The 13,840-nt window shown below is 44.6% G+C and overlaps 1 pseudogene; it reads right to left on the reverse strand.

The window, feature by feature from the left end:
• Positions 1-12,203: 12,203 nt before the first annotated feature.
• Positions 12,204-13,620, reverse strand: LOC119359158 (annotated as a pseudogene).
• Between the last annotated feature and the right edge of the window lie 220 nt (positions 13,621-13,840).

Raw genomic sequence — 13,840 nt, forward strand, 5'->3', positions numbered from 1 at the left:
CACCACCACTGTTGCTAACTATCGTCCCGACCATCCCTCTAGCCCCCGCACCACAGATGAACAGCTCCGGCGATCCCGTGCACCCATCCACCCCTAAGATAGATATTGGGGTTGTGGCTTCCGCATAAGATAGATATTGGGGTTGTGGCTTCCGCCTAAGATAGATGGTGTGGCTAGTTCTTCTCCGGCGAGGTACAAGGAAGAAGGAAGGAAGAGGTACCGGACGCAAGAACAAAAAATCAGGTACCTGGTAACTAGCAAAAACAGATCCTAAGTTTGGAACAGAGATTGCACTAAATTAGTTTAGAAGCTGAATCCGATGAGACGACATGATGTTATGAATCCAAGGCGCATTTGATAATGCATGGACAACAAGGACATCAACATTAGATGACGAGATTCGACACAAACGCATACACATCTTCAGGGCAGGACTGCAAGCATTTCTAGCCATATTATCCCTCTGCAAACTAATGAAAACGTTTTTGTAGTTCAAATTGAGCTAGAAAAATGTTTTATATCTTCTATATCTAAATAGCTAGCCCCACTAACATATTTCTCTTAACATGCATACATGTCACCTAAGCATGTTAACATGCATGCAAAAGACCCACTTCAGCATGTGAACATGCATGCAAAAGAACCACTTCGTCATGCCAACATGCATGTGAAAAGTCCACCTCATCGACAATGAAAAAATAAATCATATAAGTTTTTAGTTTTAGTTCTCGTATTATTCATCCAAATATTAATATTCAAAATAATCAAATATCATGAAAGTATATTGCAACCAAGTCCCGCAGCAACGCGTGGAGCATCGTCTAGTTAGTGTAAAGAGGTAGTACTAAATTAACAAGGTACATGCACCGATATGCGTGCCAACGCCATCATACACCGTCTTCGACCACCCTCCACAACGGGTACGACCATCCTTGATACGGGCGTCATACGTCCCCTTGTTATTTCATACGTGTTGGGGTGAGGTGTCTCTAACCTACATTCTTTTTACAATTTGGGAATAAACATGTGTAGAATACTTGATTAAACTCTCAGTCCCACTAATCATATATCATCTGAAACCCAACCATGGGCTTAGCTGTCTTTTTAGTCTCCCCTTTTTGGTGGTTGAAGTCAACATGATTAATTCATTACAAAAAGGATATATGATAAGAATATCTCAATGGGTTTCTTTAAATAGATATACGAAATGCTTTTCCTAAGTTTGTGCATTATTTTGAATTATGTTGTGGAATGCAAAATGCACGACACTTGGAGTTTAGTAGAGATGCCCTATATCTTTAGAAACTGCGACATGCAAAGCATACCTGATATCGGAATGACTAAATGCATCATATGTCTAACAAATTACCTAAGGTGTGTCAACTGTGTCCTATAAATTCAAAAGTCAATATATGGGTCTTAATTGTGCATGTGTAATTCATGTCTTATCCGCGTTTCATCTGATAGCGTGGAATAATTATGTCTTTACAGAAATGTTTGTTTCATTTGTAAAAAATGTTCCTGTGTTTGAAACATGTATTTATGAAAAAACATATTTTAAAAAATGTTTATGTCTTTGTAAATGACTATATTTATGTTCAAGCACTTTTCTTATTGTTTTTTCATAGTTCCATAACAAAACCAGAAAAAAAATTGATGAAACACGGATAAGACATGAATTACGCATGCACAAAGCAGCCCAAGTAGCCCAAATTTCATGTATTTCAAATTCGTTTAGGAAGATTTTACTGGGAAGAAAACAAGTGAATCTCCTCTCTTAAACATATCATCGAACATCTCAAGCTCTCAGCTATAAGGCCCACGAAGAAATGTTTGGCACACACCAATGGCAAGATTGAGATAACGTTGACACGACTTGAATATGCACTTCTATGCCGGTAAAGCCAAAGAGTGCACAACTTACAAACCATCTCGACAATCGATCTCGCTGCCTCCTCGCAGTGACACACACCTTAGACTAGCCACAATGGGTAGTAACATACAATAGTAATGTATCTATGTTAATATTCTATGTTACTAACATATGTGTGGTAACATGCAACACTTCATTTATTAAGCTATAGACTCATTTTGTCTTGATATGTGTGATGTTACTCATACTAGTAGTACTCCCTCCTTTCCGGTTTATAAGGCTGGCCATAATGGGCGTAACATAACTAGTATCATATACTTGGGACTCGCAAACATGCTTACGTGGCAGGAAATTAAAGAAGAGAGAGAGGGTCATAGTAACATAGGTAGATACCGTAACATAATAAATGTTATGCTACTATGTGTCATGCATGGCAATAAATAAGACCACCTATGATACTACTTTATGATACTATGTACTATGGATGTAATATCATACACTAGTATCATATGCATGATACTAGTATATGTTACTCCCCACTATGACCAGCCTAAGGCTCAATTCAAAAATCTCACCAACCAAGATAGATGATGAGTGGTGGAATATTTTTTGTAGTTTACAAAAGCACCCAATTAATGCTCTTGTTTTCCTAAAAAAATTATGTTTACGAATGCATTAATTGCAATGCATGCATACATAAAGTGCATGCATTGGTCAGTTTTCTCTTAATACTTGCATGCAATTATTTAATGCTGAAGGAAATATGCCCTAGAGGCAATAATAAAGTTATTATTTATTTCCTTATAATCATGATAAATGTTTATTATTCATGCTAGAATTGTATTTTCCGGAAACATAATACATGTGTGAATACATAGACAAACAGAGTGTCACTAGTATGCATCTACTTGACTAGCTCGTTAATCAAAGATGGTTATGTTTCCTAACCATGAACAATGAGTTGTTATTTGATTAACGAGGTCACATCATTAGTAGAATGATCTGATTGACATGACTCATTCCATTAGCTTAGCACCTGATCGTTTAGTATGTTGCTATTGCTTTCTTCATGACTTATACATGTTCCTATGACTATGAGATTATGCAACTCCCGTTTACCGGAGGAACACTTTGGGTACTACCAAACGTCACAACGTAAATGGGTGATTATAAAGGAGTACTACAGGTGTCTCCAATGGTCGATGTTGGGTTGGCGTATTTCGAGATTAAGATTTGTCACTCCGATTGTCGGAGAGGTATCTCTGGGCCCTCTCGGTAATACACATCACATAAGCCTTGCAAGCATTACAACTAATATGTTAGTTGTGAGATGATGTATTACGGAACGAGTAAAGAGACTTACCGGTAACGAGATTGAACTAGGTATTGGATACCGACGATCGAATCTCGGGCAAGTAACATACCGATGACAAAGGGAACAACGTATGTTGTTATGCGGTCTGACCGATAAAGATCTTCGTAGAATATGTAGGAGCCAATATGGGCATCCAGGTCCCGCTATTGGTTATTGACCAGAGACATGTCTCGGTCATGTCTACATTGTTCTCGAACCCGTAGGGTCCGCACGCTTAAGGTTACGATGACAGTTATATTATGAGCTTATGCATTTTGATGTACCGAAGGTTGTTCGGAGTCCCGGATGTGATCACGGACATGACGAGGAGTCTCGAAATGGTCGAGACATAAAGATTGATATATTGGAAGCCTATGTTTGGACATCGGAAGTGTTCCGGGTGAAATCGGGATTTTACCGGGTTACCGGGAGGTTACCGGAACCCCCCGGGAACCACATGGGCCTTCATGGGCCTTAGTGGAAAGGAGAAAGGGGCAGCCCAAGGGGGCTGCGCGCCTCCCCCCTTCCCCTAGTCCTATTAGGACTAGGAGAGGTGGCCGGCCACCCCTCTCCCTCTTTCCCCCTTGGGAATCCTAGTTGGAATAGGATTGGAGGGGAGTCCTACTCCCGGTAGGAGTAGGACTCCTCCTGCGCCTCCTCCTCCTGGCCGGCGCACCCTCCCCCCTTGGCTCCTTTATATACTGAGGCAGGGGCACCTCTAAACACACAAGTTGACACAAGTTGATCCACGTGATCGATTCCTTAGCTGTGTGCGGTGCCCCCTGCCACCATATTCCTCGATAATACTGTAGCGGAGTTTAGGCGAAGCCCTGCTGCTGTAGTTCATCAAGATCGTCACCACGCCGTCGTGCTGACGAAACTCTTCCCCGACACTTTGCTGGATCGGAGTCCGGGGATCGTCATCGAGCTGAACGTGTGCTCGAACTCGGAGGTGCCGTAGTTTCGGTGCTTGATCGGTTGGATCGTGAAGACGTACGACTACTTCCTCTACGTCGTGTCATCGCTTCCGCAGTCGGTCTGCGTTGGGTACGTAGACAACACTCTCCTCTCGTTGCTATGCATCACATGATCCTGTGTGCGCGTAGGAATTTTTTTTTGAAATTACTACGAAACCCAACAGTGGCATCCGAGCCTAGGTTAATGATGTTGATGTTATATGCACGAGTAGAACACAAGTGAGTTGTGGACGATACAAGTCATACTGCCTACCAGCATGTCATATTTTGGTTCAGCGGTATTGTTGGACGAGACGACCCGGACCAACCTTACGCGTACGCTTACGCGAGACCGGTTCCCTCGATGTGCTTTGCACAGAGATGGCTTGCGGGCGACTGCCTCTCCAACTTTAGTTGAACCAAGTATGGCTACGCCCGGTCCTTGCGAAGGTTAAAACGGAGTCTATTTGACAAACTATCGTTGTGGTTTTGATGCGTAGGTGAGATTGGTTCTTACTTAAGCCCGTAGCAGCCACGTAAAACATGCAACAACAAAGTAGAGGACGTCTAACTTGTTTTTGCAGGGCATGTTGTGATGTGATATGGTCAAGGCATGATGCTGAATTTTATTGTATGAGATGATCATGTTTTGTAACCAAGTTATCGGCAACTGGCAGGAGCCATATGGTTGTCGCTTTATTGTATGCAATGCAATCGCGATGTAATGTTTTACTTTATTACTAAACGGTAGTGATAGTCGTGGAAGCATAAGATTGGCGAGACGACAACGATGCTACGATGGAGATCAAGGTGTCGCGCCGGTGACGATGGTGATCATGACGGTGCTTCGGAGATGGAGATCACAAGCACAAGATAATGATGGCCATATCATATCACTTATATTGATTGCATGTGATGTTTATCTTTTTATGCATCTTATCTTGCTTTGATTGACGGTAGCATTATAAGATGATCTCTCACTAAATTATCAAGAAGTGTTCTCCCTGAGTATGCACCGTTGCAAAAGTTCTTCGTGCTGAGACACCACGTGATGATCGGGTGTGATAGGCTCTACGTTCAAATACAACGGGTGCAAAACAGTTGCGCACGCAGAATACTCAGGTTAAACTTGACGAGCCTAGCATATGCATATATGGCCTCGGAACACGGAGACCGAAAGGTCGAGCGTGAATCATATAGTAGATATGATCAACATAATGATGTTCACCGATGAAACTACTCCATCTCACGTGATGATCGGACATGGTTTAGTTGATTTGGATCACGTGATCACTTAGAGGATTAGAGGGATGTCTATCTAAGTGGGAGTTCTTTAATAATATGATTAATTGAACTTAAAATTTATCATGAACTTAGTCCTTGACAGTATCTTGCTTGTTTATGTTGATTGTAGATAGATGGCTCGTGCTGTTGTTCCGTTAAATTTTAATGCGTTCCTTGAGAAAGCAAAGTTGAAAGATGATGGTAGCAATTACATGGACTGGGTCCGTAACTTGAGGATTATCCTCATTGCTGCACAGAAGAATTACGTTCTGGAAGCACCGCTGGGTGCCAGGCCTGCTGCTGGAGCAACGCCAGATGTTATGAACGTCTGGCAGAGCAAAGCTGATGACTACTCGATAGTTCAGTGTGCCATGCTTTACGGCTTAGAATCGGGACTTCAACGACGTTTTGAACGTCATGGAGCATATGAGATGTTCCAGGAGTTGAAGTTAATATTTCAAGCAAATGCCCGGATTGAGAGATATGAAGTCTCCAATAAGTTCTATAGCTGCAAGATGGAAGAGAACAGTTCTGTCAGTGAGCATATACTCAAAATGTCTGGGTATAATAATCACTTGATTCAATTGGGAGTTAATCTTCCGGATGATTGCGTCATTGACAGAATTCTCCAATCACTGCCACCAAGCTACAAGAGCTTCGTGATGAACTATAATATGCAAGGGATGAACAAGACTATTCCCGAGCTCTTCGCAATGCTGAAAGCTGCGGAGGTAGAAATCAAGGAGCATCAAGTGTTGATGGTTAACAAGACCACTAGTTTCAAGAAAAAGGGCAAAAGGAAGAAAAAGGGGAACTTCAAAAAGAACGGCAAGCAAGTTGCTGCTCAAGAGAAGAAACCCAAGTCTAGACCTAAGCCTGAAACTGAGTGCTTCTACTGCAAGCAGACTGGTCACTGGAAGCGGAACTGCCCCAAGTATTTGGCGGATAAGAAGGATGGCAAGGTGAACAAAGGTATATGTGATATACATGTTATTGATGTGTACCTTACCAATGCTCGCAGTAGCACCTGGGTATTTGATACTGGTTCTGTTGCTAATATTTGCAACTCGAAACAGGGACTACAGAATAAGCGGGCACTGGCAAAGGACGAGGTGACGATGCGCGTGGGAAACGGTTCCAAAGTCGATGTGATCGCGGTCGGCACGCTACCTCTACATCTACCTTCGGGATTAATATTAGACCTAAATAATTGTTATTTGGTGCCAGCGTTGAGCATGAACATTATATCTGGATCTTGTTTAATGCGAGACGGTTATTCATTTAAATCAGAGAAAAATGGTTGTTCTATTTATATGAATAATATCTTTTATGGTCATGCACCCTTGAAGAGTGGTCTATTCTTACTAAATCTCGATAGTAGTAATACACATATTCATAATGTTGAAACCAAAAGATGCAGAGTTGATAATGAAAGTGCAACTTATTTGTGGCACTGTCGTTTAGGTCATATCGGTGTAAAACGCATGAAAAAAACTCCATACTAATGGACTTTTGGAACCACTTGATTATGAATCACTTGGTACTTGCGAACCGTGCCTCATGGGCAAGATGACTAAAACACCGTTCTCCGGTACTATGGAGAGAGCAACAGATTTGTTGGAAATCATACATACCGATGTATGTGGCCCGATGAATATTGAGGCTCATGGCGGATATCGTTATTTTCTCACCTTCACAGATGATTTGAGCAGATATGGATATATCTACTTAATGAAGCATAAGTCTGAAACATTTGAAAAGTTCAAAGAATTTCAGAGTGAAGTTGAAAATCATCGTAACAAGAAAATAAAGTTTCTACGATCTGATCGTGGAGAAGAATATTTGAGTTACGAGTTTGGTGTACATTTGAAAAGTTGTGGAATAGTTTCGCAACTCACGCCACCCGGAACACCACAGCGTAATGGTGTATCCGAACGTCGTAATCGTACTTTACTAGATATGGTGCGATCTATGATGTCTCTTACTGATTTACCGCTATCATTTTAGGGATATGCTTTAGAGACAGCCGCATTCACGTTAAATAGGGCACCATCAAAATACGTTGAGACGACGCCTTATGAACTATGGTTTGGCAAGAAACCAAAGTTGTCGTTTCTTAAAGTTTGGGGCTGCGATGCTTATGTGAAAAAGCTTCAACCTGATAAGCTCGAACCCAAATCGGAGAAATGTGTATTCATAGGATACCCAAAGGAAACTGTTGGGTACACCTTCTATCACAGATCCGAAGGCAAAACATTTGTTGCTAAGAATGGATCATTTCTAGAGAAGGAGTTTCTCTCGAAAGAAGTGAGTGGGAGGAAAGTAGAACTTGACGAGGTAACTGTACCTGCTCCCTTACTGGAAAGTAGTTCATCACAGAAAACTGTTTCAGTGACACCTACACCAGTTAGTGAGGAAGCCAATGATAATGATCATGAAACTTCAGATCAAGATACTACTGAACTTCGTAGATCAACCAGAGTAAGATCCGCACCAGAGTGGTACGATAATCCTGTTCTGGAGGTCATGCTACTAGATCATGATGAACCTACGAACTATGAAGAAGCGATGGTGAGCCCAGATTCCGCAAAGTGGCTAGAAGCCATGAAATCTGAGATGGGATCCATGTATGAGAACAAAGTATGGACTTTGGTTGACTTGCCCGATGATCGGCAAGCGATTGAGAATAAATGGATCTTTAAGAAGAAGACTGACGCTGATGGTAATGTTACTGTCTACAAAGCTCGACTTGTCGCAAAAGGTTTTCGGCAAGTTCAAGGGATTGACTACGATGAGACCTTCTCACCCGTAGCGATGCTTAAGTCCGTCCGAATCATGTTAGCAATTGCCGCATTTTATGATTATGAAATTTGGCAAATGGATGTCAAAACTGCATTCCTGAATGGATTCCTGGAAGAAGAGTTGTATATGATGCAACCAGAAGGTTTTGTCGATCCAAAGGGAGCTAACAAAGTGTGCAAGCTCCAGCGATCCATTTATGGACTGGTGCAAGCCTCTCGGAGTTGGAATAAACGTTTTGATAGTGTGATCAAAGCATTTGGTTTTATACAGACTTTTGGAGAAGCCTGTATTTACAAGAAAGTGAGTGGGAGCTCTGTAGCATTTCTGATATTATGTGGATGACATATTACTGATTGGAAATGATATAGAATTTCTGGATAGCATAAAGGGATACTTGAATAAAAGTTTTTCAATGAAAGACCTCGGTGAAGCTGCTTACATATTAGGCATTAAGATCTATAGAGACAGATCAAGACGCTTAATTGGACTTTCACAAAGCACATACCTTGACAAAATTTTGAAGAAATTCAAAATGGATCAAGCAAAGAAAGGGTTCTTGCCTGTGTTACAAGGTGTGAAATTGAGTAAGACTCAATGCCCGACCACTGCAGAAGATAGAGAGAATATGAAAGATGTTCCCTATGCATCAGCCATAGGCTCTATCATGTATGCAATGCTGTGTACCAGACCTGATGTGTGCCTTGCTATAAGTTTAGCAGGGAGGTACCAAAGTAATCCAGGAATGGATCACTGGACAGCGGTCAAGAACATCCTGAAATACCTGAAAAGGACTAAGGATATGTTTCTCGTATATGGAAGTGACAGAGAGCTCATCGTAAAAGGTTACGTTGATGCAAGCTTTGACACTGATCCGGACGATTCTAAATCGCAAACCGGATACGTGTTTACATTAAACGGTGGAGCTGTCAGTTGGTGCAGTTCTAAACAAAGCGTCGTAGCGGGATCTACATGTGAAGCGGAATACATAGCTGCTTCGGAAGCAGCAAATGAAGGAGTCTGGATGAAGGAGTTCATATCCGATCTAGGTGTCATACCTAGTGCATCGGGTCCAATGAAAATCTTTTGTGACAATACTGGTGCAATTGCCTTGGCAAAGGAATCCAGATTTCACAAAAGGACCAAACACATCAAGAGACGCTTCAACTCCATCCGGGATCTAGTCCAGGTGGGAGACATAGAGATTTGCAAGATACATACGGATCTGAATATTGCAGACCCGTTGACTAAGACTCTTCCACGAGCAAAACATGATCAGCACCAAAGCTCCATGGGTGTTAGATTCATTACAGTGTAATCTAGATTATTGACTCTAGTGCAAGTGGGAGATTGAAGGAAATATGCCCTAGAGGCAATAATAAAGTTATTATTTATTTCCTTATAATCATGATAAATGTTTATTATTCATGCTAGAATTGTATTTTCCGGAAACATAATACATGTGTGAATACATAGACAAACAGAGTGTCACTAGTATGCCTCTACTTGACTAGCTCGTTAATCAAAGATGGTTATGTTTCCTAACCATGAACAATGAGTTGTTATTTGATTAACGAGGTCACATCATTAGTAGAATGATCTGATTGACATGACCGATTCCATTAGCTTAGCACCTGATCGTTTAGTATGTTGCTATTGCTTTCTTCATGACTTATACATGTTCCTACGACTATGAGATTATGCAACTCCCGTTTACCGGAGGAACACTTTGGGTACTACCAAACGTCACAACGTAAATGGGTGATTATAAAGGAGTACTACAGGTGTCTCCAATGGTCGATGTTGGGTTGGCGTATTTCGAGATTAGGATTTGTCACTCCGATTGTCGGAGAGGTATCTCTGGGCCCTCTCGGTAATACACATCACATAAGCCTTGCAAGCATTACAACTAATATGTTAGTTGTGAGATGATGTATTACGGAACGAGTAAAGAGACTTACCGGTAACGAGATTGAACTAGGTATTGGATACCGACGATCGAATCTCGGGCAAGTAACATACCGATGACAAAGGGAACAACGTATGTTGTTATGCGGTCTGACCGATAAAGATCTTCGTAGAATATGTAGGAGCCAATATGGGCATCCAGGTACCGCTATTGGTTATTGACCAGAGACATGTCTCGGTCATGTCTACATTGTTCTCGAACCCGTAGGGTCCGCACGCTTAAGGTTACGATGACAGTTATATTATGAGTTTATGCATTTTGATGTACCGAAGGTTGTTCGGAGTCCCGGATGTGATCACGGACATGACGAGGAGTCTCGAAATGGTCGAGACATAAAGATTGATATATTGGAAGCCTATGTTTGGACATCGGAAGTGTTCCGGGTGAAATCGGGATTTTACCGGGTTACCGGGAGGTTACCAGAACCCCCGGGGAACCACATGGGCCTTCATGGGCCTTAGTGGAAAGGAGAAAGGGGCAGCCCAAGGGGGCTGCGCGCCTCCCCCCTTCTCCTAGTCCTATTAGGACTAGGAGAGGTGGCCGGCCACCCCTCTCCCTCTTTCCCCCTTGGGAATCCTAGTTGGAATAGGATTGGAGGGGAGTCCTACTCCCGGTAGGAGTAGGACTCCTCCTGCGCCTCCTCCTCCTGGCCGGCGCACCCTCCCCCCTTGGCTCCTTTATATACTGAGGCAGGGGCACCTCTAAACACACAAGTTGACACAAGTTGATCCACGTGATCGATTCCTTAGCCGTGTGCGGTGCCCCCTGCCACCATATTCCTCGATAATACTGTAGCGGAGTTTAGGCGAAGCCCTGCTGCTGTAATTCATCAAGATCGTCACCACGCCGTCGTGCTGACGAAACTCTTCCCCGACACTTTGCTGGATCGGAGTCCGGGGATCGTCATCGAGCTGAACGTGTGCTCGAACTCGGAGGTGCCGTAGTTTCGGTGCTTGATCGGTTGGATCATGAAGACGTACGACTACTTCCTCTACGTCGTGTCATCGCTTCCGCAGTCGGTCTGCGTTGGGTACGTAGACAACACTCTCCTCTCGTTGCTATGCATCACATGATCCTGTGTGCGCGTAGGAAATTTTTGAAATTACTACGAAACCCAACAAATGCACCTTGAAGTCGGAACATGTGATGGGGAATAACCAAATTGAGCCTTATAAAATGGAAAACAAAGGCCTCCTTTGGTTTGTAGGAATTTCATATGATTTCTATAGGATAGGATTTGCAAAGGAAAATTTCCTTTAAAGCCCTTTGATTTGTAGGAATGGACTCCTATTCCTATGTAGGATATGAATCAATCCTTCACATTTTGGAGGAAAAAAAACATTAGCTAAGACTTAATGGAAAAATTCCTATCCTATGCATCAAATGACATCTCCTTCTCTATAGGAATTGAGATGCATGTCATCTCACTTCTTATGATTTTTCTATTTCTATAATATCCCTATCCTGTGAACCAAAGGAGACCTAAAATTTCGAGATAAGCCCTATAAACCGGAAAGGAGGGAGTAACTAGCTATGTTACCACATGCTACTTTTTTCATTTATTGCTTGTCACATCATCTATTTTATCTAGATATGTGTGATATTACTACCTATGTTACTCCCATTGTGGGTAGTCTTAGCCGCGCGTGTAACCTCGTCCTCCCCGTGCGCTACAACCTACTTATGCCACAAAGTGGGCGCTCACTAACTTGAGAAACAAAATAATAATTTAGCATTGATCATGTTTATGGGCCAAATCATAGCACACCTTCAAGTAAGTACTCCCTCTGAATTTAAAGTGAAATCACGATATTTATTATGGATTGAAGGGATTACTTTTCGTAGCATGATTTGACTACTTTTTTCTCGACTTCTAGGCCGATGTTGAATCTGACATTTTGCAACAGGAAAAATATGTACAAGTGATGTATGCAAATTAAGTTGTGGCACAGGGCAGGAGCCAACACAGTAGACCACGAACTCACACGCAGAACAGTGGCATGGACCGACAAGCGCATGCTGCAGCAACATATCTGCTGATCTAAACAGTGCGCACACGCACAACCATAATTGAGCAGTGCTATGCGGACGACAATATCAGACGATTTGCAGACGACGGTTAAATCCAGCGTAGGAATCTGCTCCGCAACGAAGCAACGGCCGCTGGATTACTTTGTCGTGCACAGATCGCCCAGAGAACATCGTGTGTGGAGCAGTTTCGACCATAATTATAGAGTGCCATATACTCCGGAGTAGATGTAAGAGGATTTATTCACTAGTGCAGTTGAACTTAACCAGATAAATTAACCGCTAACATAGCTGCCTTCTTCTTGTTGTTGTTCAGTTCAGTGAATCCCGCGGCAGCAATCCTGGGGTATGAGAAACCCGATCACAGTGCCAACCATGCTCCCGACGGCCACCAGTATCGTTACCCAGGCCGGGATGCAGCAGTGCAGCCAGCCGAGATAGCCGCCGCACGGCTTGCACGCAGCACCCGGCTCGTCGCCGCCGTCCAGCTTCTGTCGCAGGTGGCCCGGCAGCAGCACGGCGTCGACGACGTACACGGCGAGGGGGGCTTCTTCGGACACCGTCTTGGTCACCCTGACCCCAGCGCCGCTCCCGCACGACGGCCACACCGCCACAGCAGCACCGTGTCCCCGTCGTCGCGGACGGCGATGGCGTGGCTCTTGTTGGTGGCCGCGTCGGTGGCCAGCGAGCCCACCCGCACCCAGTCGAACGCCTGGAACTGCTCCCTCCGGTAGCGCGCCCCCGCGCCGTGGTGAAGCAGGACGGCGAGCTGGTCGTCGGCGCTCAGGCTGTCGAACTTGGGCTTGAACGTCGCCACCGCGAGGTCGTCGGGGCAGAAGACTGTGAGCCCGCGGCCGCGTTCGGCGAGGAGGCGCTGCTGGAAGATCTCGTCCGCGTTCGCCGTCGCGGCGAGAAGGCCCGCGAACCCCGCGCATCCGTTGGCGGACATAACGTCCATGAACACCTGCTGCATCGGCGCGTCGGACGCGTACCCACGGCCCGAGCCGTCGATGCCTCGGAGCTCGAGCCGCGGCGCTTCGCCCGCCTCGTCGTCGACCGTGGAGGCATCGGCCATGACGTCCATAAACACCTCCTCCTCCGGCGCGACGGACGCATGCCCACGGCCCGAGTCGTCGATGCCACGGAACTCGAGTCGGGGCGTTTCGCCCGCCTCGTCGTCGTCAGTGGCGACAACGTCCATGAACACCGGCTCCTCCGGCGCGACCGACGCGATCCCACGGCCCGTGTCGTCGATGCCTCGGAGCTCGAGCCGGGGAAGCCACGCCTCGCCGTCGCCGCCCGCTGCAGCGCCCCCAGAGACGACGAGCAGAAGAAGGAGAAGAAACGGCGCGGCCATCGCGCGCTGGCACCAGCTTGCTAGCTAAGGGCATCTCCAACCGTTGCCCCCCGGGCAAAAAATCGCTCCCGGGGGCGCACCGACGCTAAACCACGCACTGGGCGTGATGCCTCCTAGTCGCGGCGCCCACGGTTAGTCAAAAAAGTCAAATATGGCGCAAAGACGACTCAAATTTAACGCAAACATCGACGAGTTCGTTCAAACTTAAACATATTTAAAA

The sequence above is a fragment of the Triticum dicoccoides genome, chromosome 2A (assembly GCF_002162155.2).
Source record: "Triticum dicoccoides isolate Atlit2015 ecotype Zavitan chromosome 2A, WEW_v2.0, whole genome shotgun sequence".
In the NCBI taxonomy this organism is placed as follows: Eukaryota; Viridiplantae; Streptophyta; class Magnoliopsida; order Poales; family Poaceae; genus Triticum; species Triticum dicoccoides.